The 21,387-nt window shown below is 36.5% G+C and overlaps 1 protein-coding gene and 1 non-coding gene across 4 annotated transcripts in view; one reads left to right on the top strand and one right to left on the bottom strand.

Annotated features, from left to right (window-relative positions):
* Positions 1 to 21,387, bottom strand: part of MBD5 (methyl-CpG binding domain protein 5) — a 546,612-nt gene that overhangs the window by 240,222 nt on the left and 285,003 nt on the right. The gene's annotated exons all lie outside the window — the stretch shown is intronic.
* LOC117095515 lies at positions 19,776 to 19,907 on the top strand. Its single transcript, XR_004442048.1, has one exon. It is a non-coding gene; the product is annotated as a small nucleolar RNA SNORA48 (small nucleolar RNA).

Here is a 21,387-nt window from a genome sequence, read left to right on the forward strand (position 1 = left end):
ATACTCAGACAGCTGGTAAACTATTCATTACTCTCAATGTTTCAGTAGGCACAGTGCTTGACCTTTTTCTGCTGAAAGAGAAATTCAGACGGTTTTGCTTTATTTTGCTTTATTTTGATTTGTTATAGACAGGGTCGTGCTTGTTGCCCAGGCTGTAGTGCAGTTGTACAAGCATAGCTCACTGCACCTTCGAACTGCTGTGCTTAAACGATCCTCCCGACTCGACCTCCCTAGTAGCTAGGACTGTAGGCTCGTGCCACCACACCCAGATAACTTTTCCCATTTTTTAGAAATAGGATCTCACTATGTTGCCCAGGTTGGTTTTGAACTTCTGGCCTCAAGTGATCCTCCCTGCTTGCCTTCCAATGTTGGGATTACAGGTGTGAGCTACAACAACTTGATGGCTTCACTTTTGATTAGGATGACTAGGCTGCCCCAGTGTGTCTGTGATGGTGTTCCCAGTGGAGACTGGCATGTGAGTTGGTGGAGTGGGTGGAAAATATGCACCCTCAATGTGGGTAGGCAACATCCAATTGCTTGGGACAAAAAAGTGCAGAAAGGGCAATTTTTCACTTCTCTCCTAGAGTCACGACACTCTTCTCCTGACTTTGGACTTCAGAACTCCAGGTTCTCCAAACTTTGAACTCCAGAACTGATACCTGTGGCCTACTGGGCTCTCAGGTCTTCAGTCTTAGACTGAGAATTTCACTATCAGCTTCTTTGGTTCTGAGGCCTTCATACTTGGACTGAGTGAGTCTATCGGCTTTCCTGCTTCTCTAGCTTGCAGTCTATCATGGGACTTCTCTGCCTCCATAATCAAGTGAGCCAATTCCCCTAATAAATCCCTTTCACATACCTCTAGATATATCCTACTGGTTCTGTCTCTGGAGAACCCTGACTAAAACAAATAAATTTAAAAAATAGAATTTAGGGCAAATAAACATTAAATGAGAAAAAGTGGCATTAAAAAATGTATGAAGATTTTAAAATGATGGCCTTAATATACTTAAAAACATACAAATTACCCAAAGAAATGGAAAAATCCACAGACACAGTGAGAGATTTTCACATATACATACACAACCCCATTATAAGGATAAAAGTTAGTAAAAATAGATTTGAACAACACAATCAACAAGCCTCTCTATCAGCTATATATACAACCCTGTACTAAAAGATAGAGAATTCCTTTCAAACACACACACAGACCATTCATGAAAACAGATAACACACTAAACCTCAAAATAAGCCCAAATAAGTACCAAAGAATCAGAATCATATAAACTAGCCCTCTGATCACAATATAATAACAATACGGATGCACCTCAAATACATTATATTAAGTGAAAGAAGATAGAATCAAAGGCTATATATGGTGTAATTATGTTTAGATGACATTCCGGAAAAAGCAAAACTGCAGGGACAGAAAACAAACCATTGGTTGCCAAGGGCTGAAGCTGGGAGAGGGATTTACTACAAAGGGACCCAAGAAAATGTTCGTGGGTGACAGAGGTTCTGTGTCTTGACTATGGTGGTGGTTAAATGAATGTGTACACATGCCAAAACTCAGAACTATACACTAAGAAGGTGATTTGACTTTATGCAAATTATGTCTTTTTTTTTTTTTTTTTTTTTGAGGCGGAGTCTTGCTCTGTCGCCCGTACTGGAGTGAAGTGGCCGGATCTCAGCTCACTGCAAGCTCCACCTCCCGGGTTTACGCCGTTCTCCTGCCTCAGCCTCCCGAGTAGCTGGGACTACAGGCGCCCGCCACCTCGCCCGGCTAGTTTTTGTATTTTTAGTAGAGACGGGGTTTCACTGTGTTAGCCAGGATGGTCTCGATCTCCTGACCTCGTGATCCACCCGTCTCGGCCTCCCAAAGTGCTGGGATTACAGGCTTGAGCCACCGCGCCCGGCCGCAAATTATGTCTTAATTAACCTGATATTAAAAACTGTTCAATTAATTAAAACAATAAAAAGCATTTCCTCAATGCATTTATTAAATTAGAAAAACAAAGATCAAAAGCTAATCAATTATGTCCCAATCAAACAAGTGAGAAAAGAAATGAGCAAATATAAGAAAGAAGAAAGAGGACAATAATGATAATATAGACCAATCTCTAGCAGGACTGATGAAGAAAATGAAACAGGCACAAATAGAAGGCATTATGAATGAAAAACAGTACATAATACTGATAAAGTAGACACAAAAGACTACATTGCTTAAGTAATTACAGGTAAAGTAGAGACGAAAAACTACATTGCTAGAGGCCAAGAGTTCAATAGACTAGCTTGGGCAACAGAGTGAGACCCTGTCTCTAAAAAATAAGTTACAGAATATTAAAAACAACTCTAGGAAATATTTGACAGCTTAGATGAACTGAACAATTTATACATATATTTATATTTGTTTGTATTATATGCATAATGTATATTAGCCACATATTTAAGTTTGTGTTTTCTCTGGTGAAATTTAAATAAAGGAGTGAATTCTACAATATGCTTCCTAGTGTTACACTAAAACCAAATTTTAATGATCTATATTTATCCTAAACTCTTATCAGGAATATTTCCCCATCACCCAAATATTATTCATATTTTTAGACTCAAGGCTTTGAACTTTCCATAAATTCTTATCATGTCTCATAAATGCTCTTTACTTGCCTTACCTTAATAATTATTATTCATTGAACCAGATCACACACTTTGTATTCTCAACTGGACTTAACATAACACTTTATAAATACTGGGGACAACTGAAAATTGCCCCTTAAGAGTGATATTGAAGAAAGGGAGACACAATTGTTCTCCGAAGCCACAGAGCCAAAAGTACCACAACTGAGTATACCAAAATGAGAGAAAATACAAACTTTCTCTTCTCCTTTGCATTTAATTTTTTAAAATAAGAACCAATAGAATTTTTACCCCAAATTCTGAAATATTGATACTAAACATGGAGAACTGCTCTTTAAAGGTAATAAAGAAAAGTCATCATACATATAAAAAGAAGAGGCACATTCTAAGGAGTCATATCAAATATTTGTGAAACAGATTTATGTCAAGAAAGAGCAAATGACTTCAAAAAATCTCTTACATGATTACTAAAGGCAATGTATAATTCTCAACTGGAACCCAGATTGGAGAAAAAATTGCTATAAAAAGACATTACTGAAATAATTGGAAAATTTAAACACAGACTATTATTAATTTTGTATCAATGTTAAATTTTCTGAATTTCACAACTATTTTAAATAATGTAAATGAATGGCCTTGTTCAGAGATACATGCTTAAGTATTTAAGTAAAAGTTTATAAGGTCGGCAATTTACTCTTAAATAGTTTAGCAAAATAAGTGATGTATGTGTATGGTGAGAGATAAACCAAATATGACAAATGGTAATTGATTAAGTGAAAAGTGGAATAATATTAATTACAGTATGCTTAAAAATATTCTATAGCTTTGACATTTTTCTAAATAAAATTCTATTTTTATTTATTTATTTTAGATAGGGTCTCATTCTGTCACTTAGGTTGGAGTGCAGTGGCATGATCATAGCTTACTGCAGCCTCCAACTCCCAAGCTCAGGCTATTCTCTTGCCTCAGCCTCCCAAGTGGCTAGGACTACAGGCATGCACCATCACATTTGGATAACTTTTTGTTTTTTTGTTTTTGGTAGAGACAGAGTCTTGCTTTGGTGTCTAGGCTAGTCTCAAACTCCTGGCATCAGGTGATCCCCCTGTCTTGGATTCCCAAAGTGCTGGGAATACAGGCATGAGTCACCATGCTTGGCCAAGGTTTAAAAAATAGTCAAAACAAAAATATAAATATTCAAGAAACATTTCAAATTAAAATATTTTTTCAATAAAATATGAGAAAACTTTGAAACTATGAAAAATATAAAATCAGAAAATATTACTTTTAAATAAAAATTAACAAATTTATAGCAAGCAATAAATGCTGTAAGCAACAAACAGGTGATTTTAGAAGACTGTTTTGACAAATTCTCCTAGAACTCATACTAAGATAATAAAGAAAAAACGGACAAAAAAAAGTGATTTCTAGGCTGTGATGGTTAACTTTATATGTCAACTCAGCTAGGCTATGGTACACAGTTCCTTGCTCAAACAGCAGTCTAGATGTTGCTGTGAAGGTAATTTGTAGATGTGATTAAAGTTTAAATCAGTAGACTTTGAGTAAAGCATATTACTCTCGTAAAGTGGATGAGCCTCATCCAATCACTTGAAGGTCTTTAGAGAAAAGAGTGAGGTCTTCTGTGAAGAAATTCTCCCTAGACTGCTTTGGGATACAAGACTTTCACATCCCCTCCTGCAGAAATTTCCAGCCTGCTGGCCTGCTCTGTAGGTTAGACTTGCCCACCCCACACTCCTGTGAGACAATTCCTTAAAATAAATTCCTCTCTCTACATACATCTCACTCATTTTGTTTCTCTGGAGGACCCTGATTAATAGAGAGACTAATCCAGGAGTCCAGTAATAAAAATGTGAGAAGGTGAGAAGATAATGGATGGAGGGGAAGCAATAATCAAGAACTAATACTGGGAATTTTCCTGAAATAAAGAAAAATATAAATTTTCATACTCAAAGGGCTTATTCAAATGCAGTCAAAAAAGACAACTAGAATAACCTAGTGATGCTTATAAATTTAATGAATTTAAAGAATAAAGGAAAACAAAATTATATGGGTTGCATAAGAAAACAAAATCTAAAACAAAAAAATCATATTAACATCAGATTTCTCTCACACAACCATATGTAAGAAAACAGGCCAGGTGTGGTGGCTCACGCCTGTAATCCCAACACTTTGGGAGGCCATGTCTGGTGGATCACCTGAGGTCAACACCTGAGGAGTTCGAGACCAGTCTAGCTAACATCGTGAAACCCCATCTCTACTAAAAATACAAAAATTAGCCAGGTGTGGTGGCGCACACTTGTAATCCCAGCTACTTGGGAGGCTGAGGCAGGAGAATTGCTTGAACCCAGAAGGTGAAGGTTGCAGTGAGCCAAGATCATGCCATTGCACTCCAGCCTCAGGAACAAGAGAGAAATTCCAACAAAAAAAAAAAAAAAGAAAAAAGAAAAAAAAGAAAAACACTCAATTAATTTTTAACTGTAAAATGTTTTTATAACAGAATTCTAAACCCAGCCTAGCTTTATCGTTCATATCCAAAGACACTTAGTATTTCATAGTCATGCAAGGACCCAGAAATTTTACCATCCTTCTTAAAAAATTAGGACTTTAAGAAATGCAAAATGTTTTAACTATGAAGGAGTATTAGCAAGAAAATCAGTAAAATTTCGGGTTATGCCTAAGTTCAAATAACAAAATTTACATAGTGTAAAACAATAAGCAACATTAATCCAAAGTTAAAAGTCGACATTACTTCAACAAAAAAGTGACGTGTGACCGGGGCCTGTCAGGGGGCGGGGAGCTGGGGAGGGATAGCATTAGGAGAAATACCTAATGTAGGTGACGGGTTGATGGGTGCAGCAAACCACCATGGCATGTGTATACCTATATAACAAAACTGCACGTTCTGCACATGTACCCCAGAACTTAGAGTATAATTTTTTTTAAAAAGTGGTGTGTCTGTGTGGTGGTGTCGGGGGTGAGGATAAGAATAGGAGAAAGTAAAATCATGTTAAATGTCTCACTGTACACATGGGAAAGTATTAGACAATTTTGCTCTTGACACTGAAAGAGAAATGAAGCACTAGTAGAATAAGAATATGATATAAAACTTCCAAATGAGAACCAGAATAGAAAAAGATTAAGGAAAACTTGATGGATATAGCAGAATAAAGGAAGAGAAAAATAAAATAGCAAAGAAGTATTATCTGGCATTGAAAAGTACAAACGATGAAAATGGACTTCCCATATCAATAAGGGACACAAGAAAATCCAAGCATTCTCACCTTCCAGTACGTGTATTGTTATTGCCCAACTAGGTTCTTCCCTGCTGCCCAAAAATGCCAATATAATGAGAACAGCAGAAGTGTTGAAGCAAAGACAGAGTTTAATTATCACAAGGCAGGCCAGTGGCAGGACAGGAGATAATTGTCAAGCCTGCCTCCTGGGAGAATTTGGTGGCTAGGGTTTTTCAAGGAGTTTGGTGGGTAGGAGGCTAAAGAATGTGGAATGCTGATGGGTTGGGTTGGGGATGAAATCACAGGGGGTCGAAGCTGTATTCTTGAGCTGTTTCTATTCCTGAGGGTGGGGGTGTCACAACCTGCTGAGTCAGTTTCTTGGTAGGGGTTACTGGTCAGGGTGGTGCCAGCTCATCCATCAGAATGCAAGGTCTGAAAAATACCTCAAACACCAGTCTTAAGTTTTATCATAATGATGTTATATACAGAAACAGGTAGGGAGTTACAAATCTTGTGACCTCCAGCTACATGACTCTTGAACCATAGTTTTAACTGTGTGGCCAATTTGCTAATTTTACAAATGCAGTTTCAATCCCCAAGCAAAGTGGGGGTTAGCTTCAGGGAGGGACTGTTAATCATCTTTGTTTTAAAGTTAAACTGTAAACTAAATTCCTCCCAGAGTTAGTGCACAGTTTGACTGATGCCCAGGAATGAGCAAAGGCATTTTGTGAGGTTGGAAGCATGATGGAGTCAGCTCTGTCAGATTTCTCTCATTGTCATAATTTTTGCAAAGGTGATTTCAGTAGGAGATGAGACAATAAAGAAAGAAAGAGAAATGTTTTCTAAAAAGAAGTGTAAAAAATAGCATAAAATGAGAATTTTTTTTTCTCACAATAACAGTGAGATCATTCAGTTCTTTGTCTAGGAATATATTACTTTTAGCCTTGTCTAGGAAACCAAATGTAATTTTATGTTGCTTATAATACTTGCACCTTAGCAATTTCTAGGCAAAAGTTAAAACTAAAGGAAAATACAAAGATATATAAAGATATATCAGGCAAATGCAAACAAAAAGCACAGACAACAAAAAGTAAAAATAGATAAATGGAATTATATCAAACTAAAAAGCACTTCTGTACAGCAAAAGAAACAATAGAGTGAAGAGACAATCTATAGAATGGAAGAAAATATATGTGAACCATTCAATTGATAAGGAGTTAATATCTAAAATATATACAGAACACAAAGAACTCAACAAGAGGCAAACAAATAACTTGATTAAAAAGTGCACAAAGGACCTGAATAGACATTTCTCAAAAGAAGACATACAACTGGTGAATAAGTATATGGAAAAATGCTCAACATCACTAATCATCAAAGAAAAGCAAATTAAAGCCGCAATGAAATATCACTACATACTTGTCAGAATAGCTATTACCAAAAAAAAAAAAAAAAAAAAAAGGTAAGTATTGGCAAGGATATAGAGAAATAAGAACACTTGTACATTGTAAATAGAAATGTGAATTAATACAGTAATTATGGAAAACAGTATGGAAGTTCCTCAAAAAACTTAAAAACAGAACTAGTACATGATCCCACTAGTGGGTATTATCCAGAGGAAATGAAATAAGTCTTTCAAAGATATATCTGCATTCCAATGATCACTGTAGCATTATACAACTAATAGCCAAAATACGGAATCAACCTCAGTGTCCATCAACAGTTGAATAGGTTAAGAAAACATGGTGTATGAACACATAAGACAATACTACTTAGCCTTAAAATGAAGGAAATCCTGTTACTTGTGAAAACATGGATGAACCTGGAGGGATTATGTTAAGTGAAATAAGCTAGGTACAGAAAGACAAATACTACATGATTTTATTTACATGTGGAATCTAAAAGTCAAACTCATAGTAGCAGAGAATAGAATGTGGTTACCACAGACTGGAGGGGAGGAGGGGATGGGGGAGATGCTGGTCAATGGGTACAGAATTTCAGCTGGACAGGAAAAATAAGTCCAAGGGACCTATTGCATAATATGGCAACTGTGGTTAATACAAATGTATTGTGTATTGTGACACAATGACGATTGCTGAGTAGATATTAAGTGTTCTCATCACACAAAATGGTAAAAATGGAGGTAATGCATATGCTAACTAGCTTGATTTAGCCATTTCACAATGTATACATATTTCAAAACCATAAATATATACAATTTTTCTTTGTCAATTAAAAAAGTAGAAATAATAAAAGGCAGAGTGGAAACATCAATAGCATACCGATGGAAATTAGAGCAAAATGTATTATATAGCCAAAACGGATTATTTTAAACTGATTAAAAAGTATAGATCCACAATGAGGATATGTACTTTATGAACTTTTATACTAGAAATAACATAGTGCTGAAATACAAAATAAAAGCTATTTGAAATTCAAGGAGAACACGAAGAGATGGAAATAATTGTTTTGGGAAAATAACTTCTTTCAAAAAGTCATTTACAAATCAAACATCCACAAGTAAATTAAAGAATTAACCAACATAACAGATGTACCTAACCTTGTATATAACAGAGAATGTAATTCTCTTCAAATGTCCACAGAATGTTTACCAAAATTGATTATATTCCATACTACAAAGAAAACATCACTGAACTCCAAAAATTAAAAATTTTATAGGCCAGCCACTAATCATAGGGTAATAAAACTAGAAACAACTGACTAAAGATAAAGAACGTAAATAAAATTACCTAGAGCCTAAAAATCATTCTCCAAAGATGAAACGGAAACATCAATTACAGACTCCATATTTTAACAATAAAAATAAAGGCAGTAAAAGCTCTTAAGATGGGTCTTTGTTATGAGAGTGAGATATGAGATACGAGGCTGAGCTCATGTTCTTATCTTTTCTCTCTTGAGATCTCCTTAAAATACTGGTAAATAAATACATTTTTAAAGGAATAGCAAACAATAAGGAAAAGGAATAAAGGGCTATCTGTTTGTGGAAAAGGGAATTAAAAATTTCAGAAAGAAGGAAATCAGAAGGAGTGGTGAGGGATAAAGAAGAGCAGTAGAGGAAGGGACAAAAGGTGAGGAAGGGGCCAACCTGCCGTAGGAATCCAAGAAAGGCAGGGCAACTGGAAACGCAAAATACAATGAACTTTAGTAGAGACCTATGAGGCTGAAAACAAAAAAAATAATTGAAAGTCAGAAGACAGCTGAGCATGGTGGCTGACATCTGCAATGCCAGCACTTTGAAAGGTCAAGGCAGGAGGATTGCTTGAGGTCAGGAGTTCAAGACCAGTCTGGCCAACATGGTGAAACCCTGTCTCTACTAAAAGCGCAAAAATTAGCCAGGTATGGTGGTACATGCCTGTAATCCCAGTTATTCCAGAGGCTAAGGCAGGAGAATCGCTTGAACCCTGAAGGCTGAGGTTGCAGTGAGCCAAGATGGTGACACTGCACTCCAGTCTGGGTGACAGAGTTAGACTCTGTCTGAAAAAAAAAAAAAAAAAAAAAAAAAGAAATAGAAAGGAAGTAATGAAGGTCCCTTCTCCAAAATATTGACACAATTTTGCTGAGAACAAGGATGGCTAGAATGAGAGGCAATGCTCTCTATCAGACATCAGCTTTGATATTTAGTGGTTGCAAAATATAAGGCTAACATTATGCATACCTTATCCAAGACAAGCCAGCCAATACACTAGTCTGTTCACACCCAGAGAGATCCGAGCTTTCCTATTACTTTATTTAAAAACTAAACAGGCATCAGACACATGAGTCACATCTACCACAATGAAGAGAAAAAGAAAGACAACAAATGGGGGGCGGGATATCAACCACTGAGAAAAGGGAGAATATTTATAAAATACAAAAATAACTTTGAAAAACTTCTAATACACTGTATCCATGAACAAGAGGAGGATATCTTAAAGAAAGAATAAGCATCAAATATGAAAGAGGTCTTGGAAATTGAATATATGCTTGCTAAATTCAATAAGTGATTTGGAAATCTAAGTTGAGAAAAATCTTCAATAAGTGGAATATAAGCACTAGGTGGGTAAAATATGAGAAAGTTAACAGTTAAAGAAGATTGATTCTAAAGGGTTGATGTTCAACTAAAAGGAATCCCAGAATGAGAATATGTAGGGAAATACAGAGGAGAAAATAATCATAGATATAATTGAAGATAATTTTTTAGAGACAAAAAAGGGTATAAGACTTCAGACTGAAAGTCCTTGTATGCCAAGTATACTACACTAAAAAAACAAAAACAAAAACAAAACAAAACAACAACAACAACAAAAACCTCAAAAACTCAGAACTAGATATATCTCTATAAAATTTTGGACCACTAGATAAGGAGATCTTAAAGGCTTCTAGAAAGAAACAGGTCACATATCAATTATATGATCAACATCACTGGAGGAAGTGAAACAATGTCTTAAAAGTTGTGAGAAAAATGATTTTAAACTCACATATCTAGGGAAAGCAGTTCTCAAATACAAAAGTAAAATAAAAATTTTCTAGAAATACAAGGACTTAAAAGTTTATCTCCTGTGCATCCTTTAATATCTCTATTAAAGAAGAAATCTATAATAAATTACAGACTTTTTTGGATTGATCTGAGAAGAAAACTTGGAGCTTTAAACCTGTTTATTAAAAAAATTGAAAAATATAAACCAAGCATTGAATTCAAGAAAACTGAAAAGAAGGAAAATATGAACCTAAAGAAACAGAAAAAAATAAGAGATGAATAAAGATAAATACAAATAAATGAAACAAAAACCAGAAAGGCAGACCTGAACAACTGCAACAAAAGCTGCTCCCTTTTAAAGATGAATACAACAAATGATTCTAGTGATATTTCAATACTTTCAATGATCTTAGAGAAAGTCTTTAATTTTATTTATCAAACTAGTGTAGTTTATACAAAACATGACAATGACAAGACAAAATAAAACCTGAAAACCAATCTCACTTATTCATTCATTCAGTAAACATTTACTGAGTGTCTATTCTATGCCAAGCATTGTACCAGGCATGAAGGATAAATAAAAATAAGTAAATAAAAATAGAAATCCCCACCCACCTCTATGGATATTAGATTTTAAAAATAAGCAAACCAAATACATGATGAAGTAGAGTTTAAATGGAGAATATGAAATGTCTATGTTGGGAAATTTAATAAAATATATCATTATAATAATAGGCTAAAAAACAAAAATCAAATGACTATCACTATAAATGACTCAAGTTATTTGATAATGTTCAATATCCACTTTTATTTAAAATACTCCTAGCAAATTAGAAACTGTACATAGTACATTTATTTAACATTATTCTGTAAGAATTACCCAACGCAACCAGATAAGAATACGATATTATATATAAATAATGGCAAAGATTTAGAATTACAATTAACCACTAATGATAAAATAATCGATATGAAAAAAACTCAGCCTACCAACTAAATTAATAAAGCAGTTCAGAAAGATGGACTTTTAAAAATATATATACAATAAAAATGAAAACAAGGAGAGCCTCATATAAATAGAAAGATAACATAAAGTATAACAGAAAGAAGAGAGGGGGATGCTGTGGTTCAAGCCTGTAATCCCAGCACTTTGGGAGGCCTAGGTAGGGGGATCGCCTGAGATTAGGAATTCAAGACCAGCCTAGGGGCAGTTTAGGGAGACAAGGCTGTACAAAAGAAAAAAGAAGGAAGGGAGCACTCATCCCAGCTGATTCCAGCACTTTGGAAGGCCAAGGCAGGCAGATCCCTTGAGCCTCAGAGTTCGTGATCAGCTGGGGCAATATGGTGAAACTACAACTTAACAAAAACTAGCTGGGCTTGGTGGTGCATGCCTGTGGTCCCAGTTACTCTGGAGGCCAAGATGGGAGAACTGATTGAGCCCGGAAGGCAGAGGTCAAAGTGAGACGAGATCACACCACTGCGCTCCAGTCTGGGTGAAAAAGTTAGAACCTGTCTCAAAAAAAAAAAAAAAAAAAAAAAAAAGACAGAGAGAAAGAAAAAAAAAATAGTTCACAATAGCAACCCAGAATATATAGACCTGGACAGACCTGGAATACATAAAACAGAAGATGTATTATTAGAATCAGTGGGAGTAGGATTGGTTCTTCTGCAGGATAGGTAATTCATATGGAAAAAATCAAATTAGATACCTACCCCAAGTCACACATAAAACAAAACCAGGTGGATTAAAGACTTACACATAAAAGCAAACAAACATAACATTTTAAAAAGTTAAAGAACACTATATATTATTGAACAATAATGTATATTTAGTAAAAATATAAAAATATCCATTCATATGAACACTATGAACACACTGATTTCAGGATAATGGTTACCTCTGGAGAGGGAGGCAAGGGGAAGGAATGGAGATTGGCTTTAGCTTTGTCAGTAATATATCTTTAAAAAAATGGGAGAGAAAACAGAACCAATGCGATGTCATTTAATTAAAAGTTACCAATGTCATTATTTTCTGTACTTTTTAATATGTTCAAAATATTTCATAAGGAAAAGTAAAATTAGAAAAATGTACACATCTTTAATCCATCTGATCTTTATTTGGGCTGATGCTAAATTGTGAGATTAGTGTACTCATTTTATCCCAAATTTCACAACTCTATTGAACAATTCATCCTTTCTCTATTTTAATTTGAAATGCCACTTAAAACAAACTGTAACTTCCTCTATACCCAGATCTATTTATATCTTTTTAATTCTTTTTTTATCTGTCTACTGTGGTCTCAATACCCCTTATAATACATTTTTAAATGGATAGATGTCAAAGCCTGCATAACTCCTCCTTCTACTCACACCCTTGATCACCTCCCGAATCAACATTAGCCTCATACCTCCTGCATGTTTTTTGCTCTTTATGGCATTCAGAGTAAATGTTAGAAGATCTTCAGTGATTCCTGATAAAGCTTGTTTCATTCTTTGCTGTACCCCAACAGCCTCCGTAGAGTGTGACCTGCAGTAATCACTGAATAAGAATCTGTTCTTCTGCTTTTCTTTTAATCAACAAAACAAAACATCTGAAATCCTAGGATTACATTTACAGACTAATGTGGAAGAAATTTGAATTTTATTGTGTTAGTCTTACCAGTCTATTTGTTTAAATGTCTCTCAGAAAAGTTTTATAGTTTTCTTCAGAAAAATTGTTTATAAGTGCCTGTTACGTTAATCCTTGTTATTCTATAGGTTTTGTTATTATTACTGGTAAGCTTTTTCTTTTTATTAATTGATTATTGATAGGGGAGTTACTATTTTACAAAGTGATTTTTAGTCTAGTATATTTGCAGACGTTTTCTATTAATTCTATATAGGCAATAGTAACATGCAAATAACAGTTCTGTCTTGCTAGTCAATCTTCTATTTCTTTTATTTCTCTTTTTCTTACTGCACTGGTAGAACTTCTAGTATAATGTTGAAAAGTTTGCATGACAACAGGTAACCTTTTCTTTCACACTTTAAAGTGGCATGCTTGCTATTCTTAAAATGTTTTTTTCCTTATTTTTTGTAAATACCTTTTTATCATATTAAGAAATTGTCCTCCTATTCCTAATGTGCTAAGAGTTTTTCTTATAATTATTGTTCAATTTTATTGAATGCTTTTAATGTACCTATTGGGATGACCATATGGTTTTTCTCCTTTAATTTGTTCAATGTTATAGATTACACTGATAGATTTTAAAAAAGAAAAACATTGAACCATTTTTGAATTCCTCAAATAAAGCCCACGTGGTCAGGAGATACCAACACAAACAACTCACTTTGATTTATCAATATTTTATTTAGTGTTTCTGCATTGAAGTTTTCATGTGAGACTGTCCTATAATTTTTCTTTCTTGTATTATCTTTGCCTGATTTAGATATTAAAATCAAAAGAGAAGATTTCCCTCTTTTCTTGAAACACTTCTCTCCCTCTCCACACTAACCTAAGTCACCATTTGGATTATCCTCTTAATCTTCCCTTTCTTTTCAAATTTATTTAAGCATTTATTTTTTCTCTTTCCTGAACTTGTTCTTTCTCCCCAGCCTGCCACCTCACATACTCCCTAGAATGTAAACTCCACAAAAGTAAGCAGCTTGTCTATCTCCAGAAATGAAGTCTGTGTTAAGCATATAGCAGAGTCTCAAAAATACTTGTTGAACAAATAAAAGAAATGAAATCCTACTTTTCATCTATCAAATTAGCAATACAAAAACTTGTAACATCCATATTGCAAAATGTACATATATATGCATATATTAATATAATGTTTTGAAAGAGTAAATTGAAGGTAACACCTAAAAGTCTTTAAAATGTGTTATCTTTTGATGAAGCAAGTGCATTTCTAGCAATTTATTTTTCTGAAGTAATTCAATAATGTGAAAAGGGATAAAAAATATTTTTTATTAAAGCATTGTTTATGACAATAAAACTAAATAACCTAACTGTTCAATAATCTGTGATTTTTCATCAAATTATGATACATCCATAGAACAGAATAGTATGTCCTTCTAAAATTGCCATAGAAACATGTTTAGAATACATTATGAATTTTAAAAAGATAGTCCTAATATAATATGTAGTATCATCCTACTTTGGCTAAAGAGTTCATTTCTATGAATTGAACAAAGCCTGGAAGAATATACACAAAAATGTTGCTGTTGTTTTCATCAGGTACTGGAATTTAAAAAATTTTTCTTTTCTTCTCCTTGTGTTTTTCCTCCTTTACACCATGAAACATTATGTTTTAGGTAGCAAAACATAAATTTAAAAAGAAAAGTATGTGAACACCATGCTGTTACCAATTTAATGAGAAATCTCGGGCATTGGGAAGTAATTATCGAATATGTGTGTTTGCATGTGCGTGTGTGTACATGCACACATATATGTAAATGACGGTCTGTTGATGGCTGCCCAGTGTCTGAACACATTTTTTATTTTGAGAAATCTCAAAAAGTCTGGGATAGTCCCTTTCCTAGTTATTTGGTTATTGATCATCAGTCACGTTATCTTTGTTAACCAAACTAATGCTCCTACCCAGGACTTTGAATTTTGTGAGAGTGAGGCAGAGGTGTAGAAAACCATCAGAGATTACTCATGGAAGTTGCGGTGACACTGAAACAGCACACTTCAACGAGTGTCCAAAGGCAGCAGAACCCAGTGGCATGTTAAAGATTGTCCAGTGGAAACTGTATCAGCAGCAGATTTCAAAGCAGAATTTTCCTATGGTATGGCACTGGTAGGGCTTTACCTTTCCTCATTTCTACTAGTTTCTTAAGTCTAGTCCTCCAGCACCCCTAAAGATTCTGTGGGCTCTATGGTATTACCAAATATTCCTTTTCTGCTTTAGACAAAGCTGGCTTCTGTTGTTTAAAACTAAGAATTCTGATTGGTACGATGCCTAGCAACTATCATGAATCATAGTCTTCCATTTCAGAAACTGCCACTATTTTTCTAGGTAGTTCAAAAGCATACTAGAAAGAGAATGCGGTGAAGCCAGACTGATCAGGTTTGAATACCAGCTACTATAATTACTAGTTGTGTGTGACCTTACACAACAGACCTAGCCTCTCTCAGTCTTAATTTCTTCATCTGTAAATTATTATTATTATTATTATTTCTTCTTCTTCTCCTTCTTTAGTAGAGACAAGGTCTCACGATGCTGCTCAGGCTGGTCTCAAACTCCTGGACTTAAGCGATCGTACCACATAGGCCTCCCAAAGTGATGGGATTACAGGTATGAGCCATCCTACTGAGCCTGTAAACTATTTTTGATCATCCAACAACGTTAACATTTTGCGTCTTTCGTATTTATCTCAAATTCTTAAATTTATTCTGGTTTTTCAGGTTCCACATCTACATGTGCACTCTGAAATGATGTATATATCTCCATTATCTTGAACACTACTTGTCAATACTATCAACTCTTTCTATCTCACTAGGTTATAAACTAAATGCATAAACTATAAACTCTTACAAATAAATGCAAATGTCTGCTTTCTTCAATACATAGGTTGCTGGAGTACTGCTAGAGACATTAGAAGTAACCCATAAAAAGCTAAGATGGGCCGGGCGCGGTGGCTCAAGCCTGTAATCCCAGCACTTTGGGAGGCCGAGACGGGCGGATCACGAGGTCAGGAGATCCAGACCATCCTGGCTAACACGGTGAAACCCCGTCTCTACTAAAAAATACAAAAAGCTAGCCGGGCGAGGTGGCGGGCGCCTGTAGTCCCAGCTACTCGGGAGGCTGAGGCAGGAGAATGGCGTAAACCCGGGAGGCGGAGCTTGCAGTGAGCTGAGATCCGGCCACTGCACTCCAGCCTGGGCGACAGAGCAAGACTCCGTCTCAAAAAAAAAAAAAAAAAAAAAAAAGCCAAGATGGCTTTTGGCCAGACTCATAAAACTATGTTCAGATTAAAAACAAATAAAACAGGAGCCTATATGTAAAAATCATTGAAAAATGAAAAACAACTTAAATCATTAATGAACTCTCATGAAGATACACTAATGTACGATTCCATTGCTAATGCATAGTAAAAGATAATTAGATTCTTTTGTCTTCTCCCTTAATTGTGCAGCAGGGCAGCTGTCCCGGAATCTTATTTCACACCCTGAAATATTCCTCAAACTCTATCCTCCACCCAATATGACTTTTTCCTTCAATACATCCACTTTTCCGGTCTTTCAAGATTGATTATATTCTCCCTCAAACTTACTTATGTAAGTGATTCCAGCGTTATTGGCTTCTTTCAAGTTTCCTCCCTTCCCAGTACATAAAACAGCACCAAAAATTGGCCCTTAATTTGAGCAGGAAACAGGGAAAGACTTATAAACTTTTAAGTATCAATAATCTTTTATCTTCTCCTATGGCTTACAAGAAGTTTCCTCCTCTCTTCATCTCCCTCTCTGTCTCTGCCTCCCAATGCACATATCACAACTGTGTACATTTGTGCCACAATATATTTTGATCTAAAAACTCCACTGTGTCTTTAAAAATGCTCAGCAATCCTACATTTCCCTGATTAGTCCTTTTCTCTATTTCTCAGCCCAGGTATTTCTTCTGAGCTCAGTTCACAAGTTCCACAGCCTTCTGGATATCTTCATATGAGCAGCCTATGAAATTTATGGAGAATACGAAATTTATGGAGAATACAAAACTCATCAACTTTTCCCCTAAATTGTCTCTTTCTTGCATTCTCCACCCAAATATCAACTTTTCACCTAGTCAGTCAAACAAGGAGTGATTCCTGACCTTTCCCTTTGAATCACACTCAGTGTTTATGAACCAGGAATTCGATTGTTGAATTTGCTAAGTATCTCTTGATATTCATTGCAATTAGCTTAGGTCAGACTAGCATCCATGCTTTCCTCTATTTGGTCTTCCCACCTCCAGATCAGTCTCACCTAAGTCTATTGTTTTTACTATAGTCAAAGCAATCTATCTAAAATGCCAATGGCATTCTGTTACTTAACTATATGGGTTCTCCAGTCTGACTGCTGAGTTTTCAATCAGGCTTAATGACCAACTAGGAGGAAGAGACAGTGTATGCCATAGCTGTTAAGCACATAGACACTACAGTCTGTCTGCCTTGGTTCAAATCCAGCATTGTCTTTTCATATACGACCTTGGACAAATCACTTAACCCCACAGGGCTCAAGTTTTTCCCCTTCTTTCAATTTATTTACTTCCATAGGGCTCAGTTTTTTTTTTTATAAAACTGAAATGACAAAAGCATCTGTATTATAGGGTGGCTGTGAGGGTTACATGAATGAACATAAAGCTCTTGTAGAGTGACGGTCATATAAACGTATGCTATTATTATATGGCCTTACATAGAATGTATAACCTTTCTGGACTTCAGTCTCTTCCTCTTCTACAAATAGGAATAATATGTATGACATACATTTTTTTTGACCTTAGATGATAAAAGAGATTAATGTTATATGTCATCCTCTGGTAAACATTCCTTGATCTCCCATTTCCCCAGTGCAGGAATAAATGTATAGGCACACCTTGTTTTTTTTTGCTCTTCACAGCGATTGTGTTTTTTACAAATGGAAGGTTTGCAACAACCCTGCATTCAGCAAGTCTATGGGTGCCATTTTTTCCCACAGCATGTGCCCACTTCATGTGTCTGTGTCGCATTTTGGTAATTCTTGCAATAGTTCAAACTTTTTCATTATTATTACATCTAACATAGTGATCTGTGATCAATGACCTTGTATGTTTCTACTGTAACTGTTTTGGGGTGCCATAACACATATCCATATAAAAAGGCAAATTCAGTCGATAAATGTGTGTGTTCTGACTACCCCAGAATCCAGCTGTTTCCCCATCTCTCTCCCTCTCCCCTAAGACACAACAATATTCAAACTAGGCCAAGTAATAACCTTTCAATGGCCTTTAAGTGTTCAGGTGAAAGGAAGAATCACATATCTCAATTCAAATCAAAAGCTAGAAATAATTAAGCTTAGTAAGGAAGACATGTCAGGCTGACAGCTAGGCTTCTTGTGCTGAACAGGTAGCCAGGTTGTGATTGTAAAGGAAAGTTATTGAAGCAAATTAAAAGTGCTACTTCAGTTAATACACAAATAAGAAAGCGAAACAGCCTTTTTGCTGCGAAATAGCCTTTTCGCTGATAAAAAGTTTTAGTGGTTTGGGGAGAAGATCAAACCAGTCACATTTCCTTAAACCAAAGTCTAATCCAGAGCAAGGCCCTAACTCTCTTCAATTCTCTGAAGGCTGAGAGAGGTGAGGAAGCTGCAGAAGAAAAGTATGACCCTAGAAAAGCAAGGTGGTTCCTGAGATTTAAGGAAAGAAGCCATCTCCACAACATAAAGGTGTGAAGTGAAGCAGTAAGTTCTGATGGAGAAGCTGCAGCAAGTTATCTAGAAGCTCTAGCTAAGATCATTGATGAACAAACAACATATTTTCAGTGTAGATGAAACAGCCATCTATCTATTAGAAGATGCCATCTAGGACTTTCACAGCTAGAGGAGAAGTCAATGTTCAACTTCAAAGCTTCAAAGGACCCATTGATTCTCTTGCTGCAGGCTAATGCAGTTGGTGATTTTAGGTTGAAGCCAATGGTCACTAACCATTCCAAAAAGCGTAGGGTCCTTAAAAATTATGCTAAATCTACTCTGCCTGTGCTCTATAAGTGGAATAACAAAACCTAGAGGATAGCACATCTGTTTGCAGCATGATTTGCTGACTATTTTAAGCTCACTGTTTTTTTTTTTTTTGAGACAGAGTCTCGCTCTGTCGCCCAGGCTGGAGTGCAGTGGCCGGATCTCAGCTCACTGCAAGCTCCGCCTCCCGGGTTTAAGCCATTCTCCTGCCTCAGCCTCCCGAGTAGCTGGGACTACAGGCGCCCGCCACCTCGTCCGGCTAGTTTTTTTTTGTATTTTTTAGTAGAGACGAGGTTTCACCGTGTTAGTCAGGAGGGTCTCGATCTCCTGACCTCGTGATCCGCCCGTCTCGGCCTCCCAAAGTGCTGGGATTACAGGCTTGAGCCACTGTGCCCGGCCTTAAGCTCACTGTTGAGAGACCTATTGCTGAGGAAAAAATACTCCTTTCAAAATATTACTGCTCATTAACAGTGCACCTAGTCATCCAAGAGCTGTGATGGAGATGTACAAAGAGATTAATGTTGTTTTCATGCTTGCCAACACAATATCCATTCTGTAGCCCATGGATCAAGTCTTTCAACTTGAAAATGCATCAACTTTAACGTCCTTTTAATTAAGAAATACATTTTGTAAGGCTACACCTGCCATACAGTGTTTCCTTGATGCATCTGGGCAAAGTAGATAGAAAACCTTTTGGAAAGGATTTACCATTCTAGATGCCATTAGGAATATTCATTATCTCTGACCTGGGTAGAGCAGCATCTGCTTGGTGGTGCCTATCTCATATCAGCCACAGATACAGCAATCCCTTGTTTATCCCTTGGCCTTTGGTCTGTATCCATGCCTGGTTCATGTGTGGAAAATATGGGGACAGGAGAGAGGAATATTCTTGATTCATGGGAAGAGGTCAGAATATCAACATTAACAAGAATTTGGAAGGAGTGAATTCCAACCCTCATGGATGACTTTGATGGGTTCAAAACTTCAGTGGAGGAAGTATCACAGATGTTGTGGAAAGAGCAAGAGATCTCTAATTAGAAGTGGAGCCTGCAGATGTTACTGAATTGCTACAATGTCATGATAAAACTTGAACAGATGAGCAGCTGCTTCTTATGGCTTAGAAAGTAAGTGGCTTCTGGAGGAGGAATCTACTCTTGGTGAAGATGCTGTGAACACTGTTGAAATGATAACAAAAGATTTAGAATATTACAGAAACTTAGTAGATAAAAGAGCAGCAAGGTTTGAGAGAATTGATTCCAGTTTTGAAAGTAGTTCTACTGTGGGCCAAATTCTACCAAATAGCATCATATGCTAAAGAAATCTTACATGAAAGGAAGAGTCGACCAATGTGGCAAACTTCATTGTCTTATTTTAAAGAATTGCCACAGACAACCCAACATTCAGCAACTATTACCCTGACCAGTCAGCAGATGTCGACACTGAGGCTAAACCCTTCACTAGCAAAAAGATTATTACTTGCTGAAGGCTTAGGTGATCAGTAGCTTTTTTGTTGTTGTTGTTAGCAATAAACTATTTTTAAATCAAGGTATTTACATAACTGTGAGGGAAATGGCTGTGCTTCAGTCAGGAGTAGGCTGAGGTGGCCTTCTGGTGCAGCATAACTCAGTGAGTTGGAGGTGCAGGTACACAACACAACACGTGAGGAGCATTAGATGATGACCTATGTGAGCTCATGCTTGGCTCAGAGCCACTATTGTCTGTAAAAGGTATAATTACCCTGCTAACACTGCACATATGGTTCACTTGCACCAGAGAGAAAGTAAAGCCATGTCGAAACTGTCTACAATTCCTTGAGTGTTTTTCCAGCCACCCGCCACTCACCCACCAACTCCCCTTGGACATCAGTTAGAACTGACAATTGGCATAAAATATACGATCCTGAGGTGAGTGAGCCCACTGATTCCACTGATTCCGGGTCGGCCATGTGTCCACAACATGGGTTGTGATACCCGGTGGCAGCTGTGCTGCTTGGATGGGCTCCGATGGAAACATGGGCAGAGGTAGATGGGTCCCGAGTGAGCATGGAGAAGATGCTGAAGCAGCTGGAAGCACAGAGCACTGAGAATGAACGAGTCTTTGCTTGCAGAGTTAGATGGGCATTTTGACTGCACTATGAGAACTACACATCCAGTCCCTGAGGCAGCGGTTGGCACAAGGGCAAGGTGACCACACCCTGACTGAGTGGCTATGCATAGCCATATGGACTGTGTGGAATGACACTGGTGAAATACCTGAAACTGTGAGTAAATGGCAGTCATATGCTGACTTGGTGCAAGTCATCCAGGAGATGGGTATGCAGCAGGCTATGTCTGACCTGAATACCCCGA

The sequence above is a fragment of the Trachypithecus francoisi genome, unplaced genomic scaffold (assembly GCF_009764315.1).
Source record: "Trachypithecus francoisi isolate TF-2019V2 unplaced genomic scaffold, Tfra_2.0 Lachesis_group13, whole genome shotgun sequence".
Lineage (NCBI taxonomy): Eukaryota > Metazoa > Chordata > Mammalia > Primates > Cercopithecidae > Trachypithecus > Trachypithecus francoisi.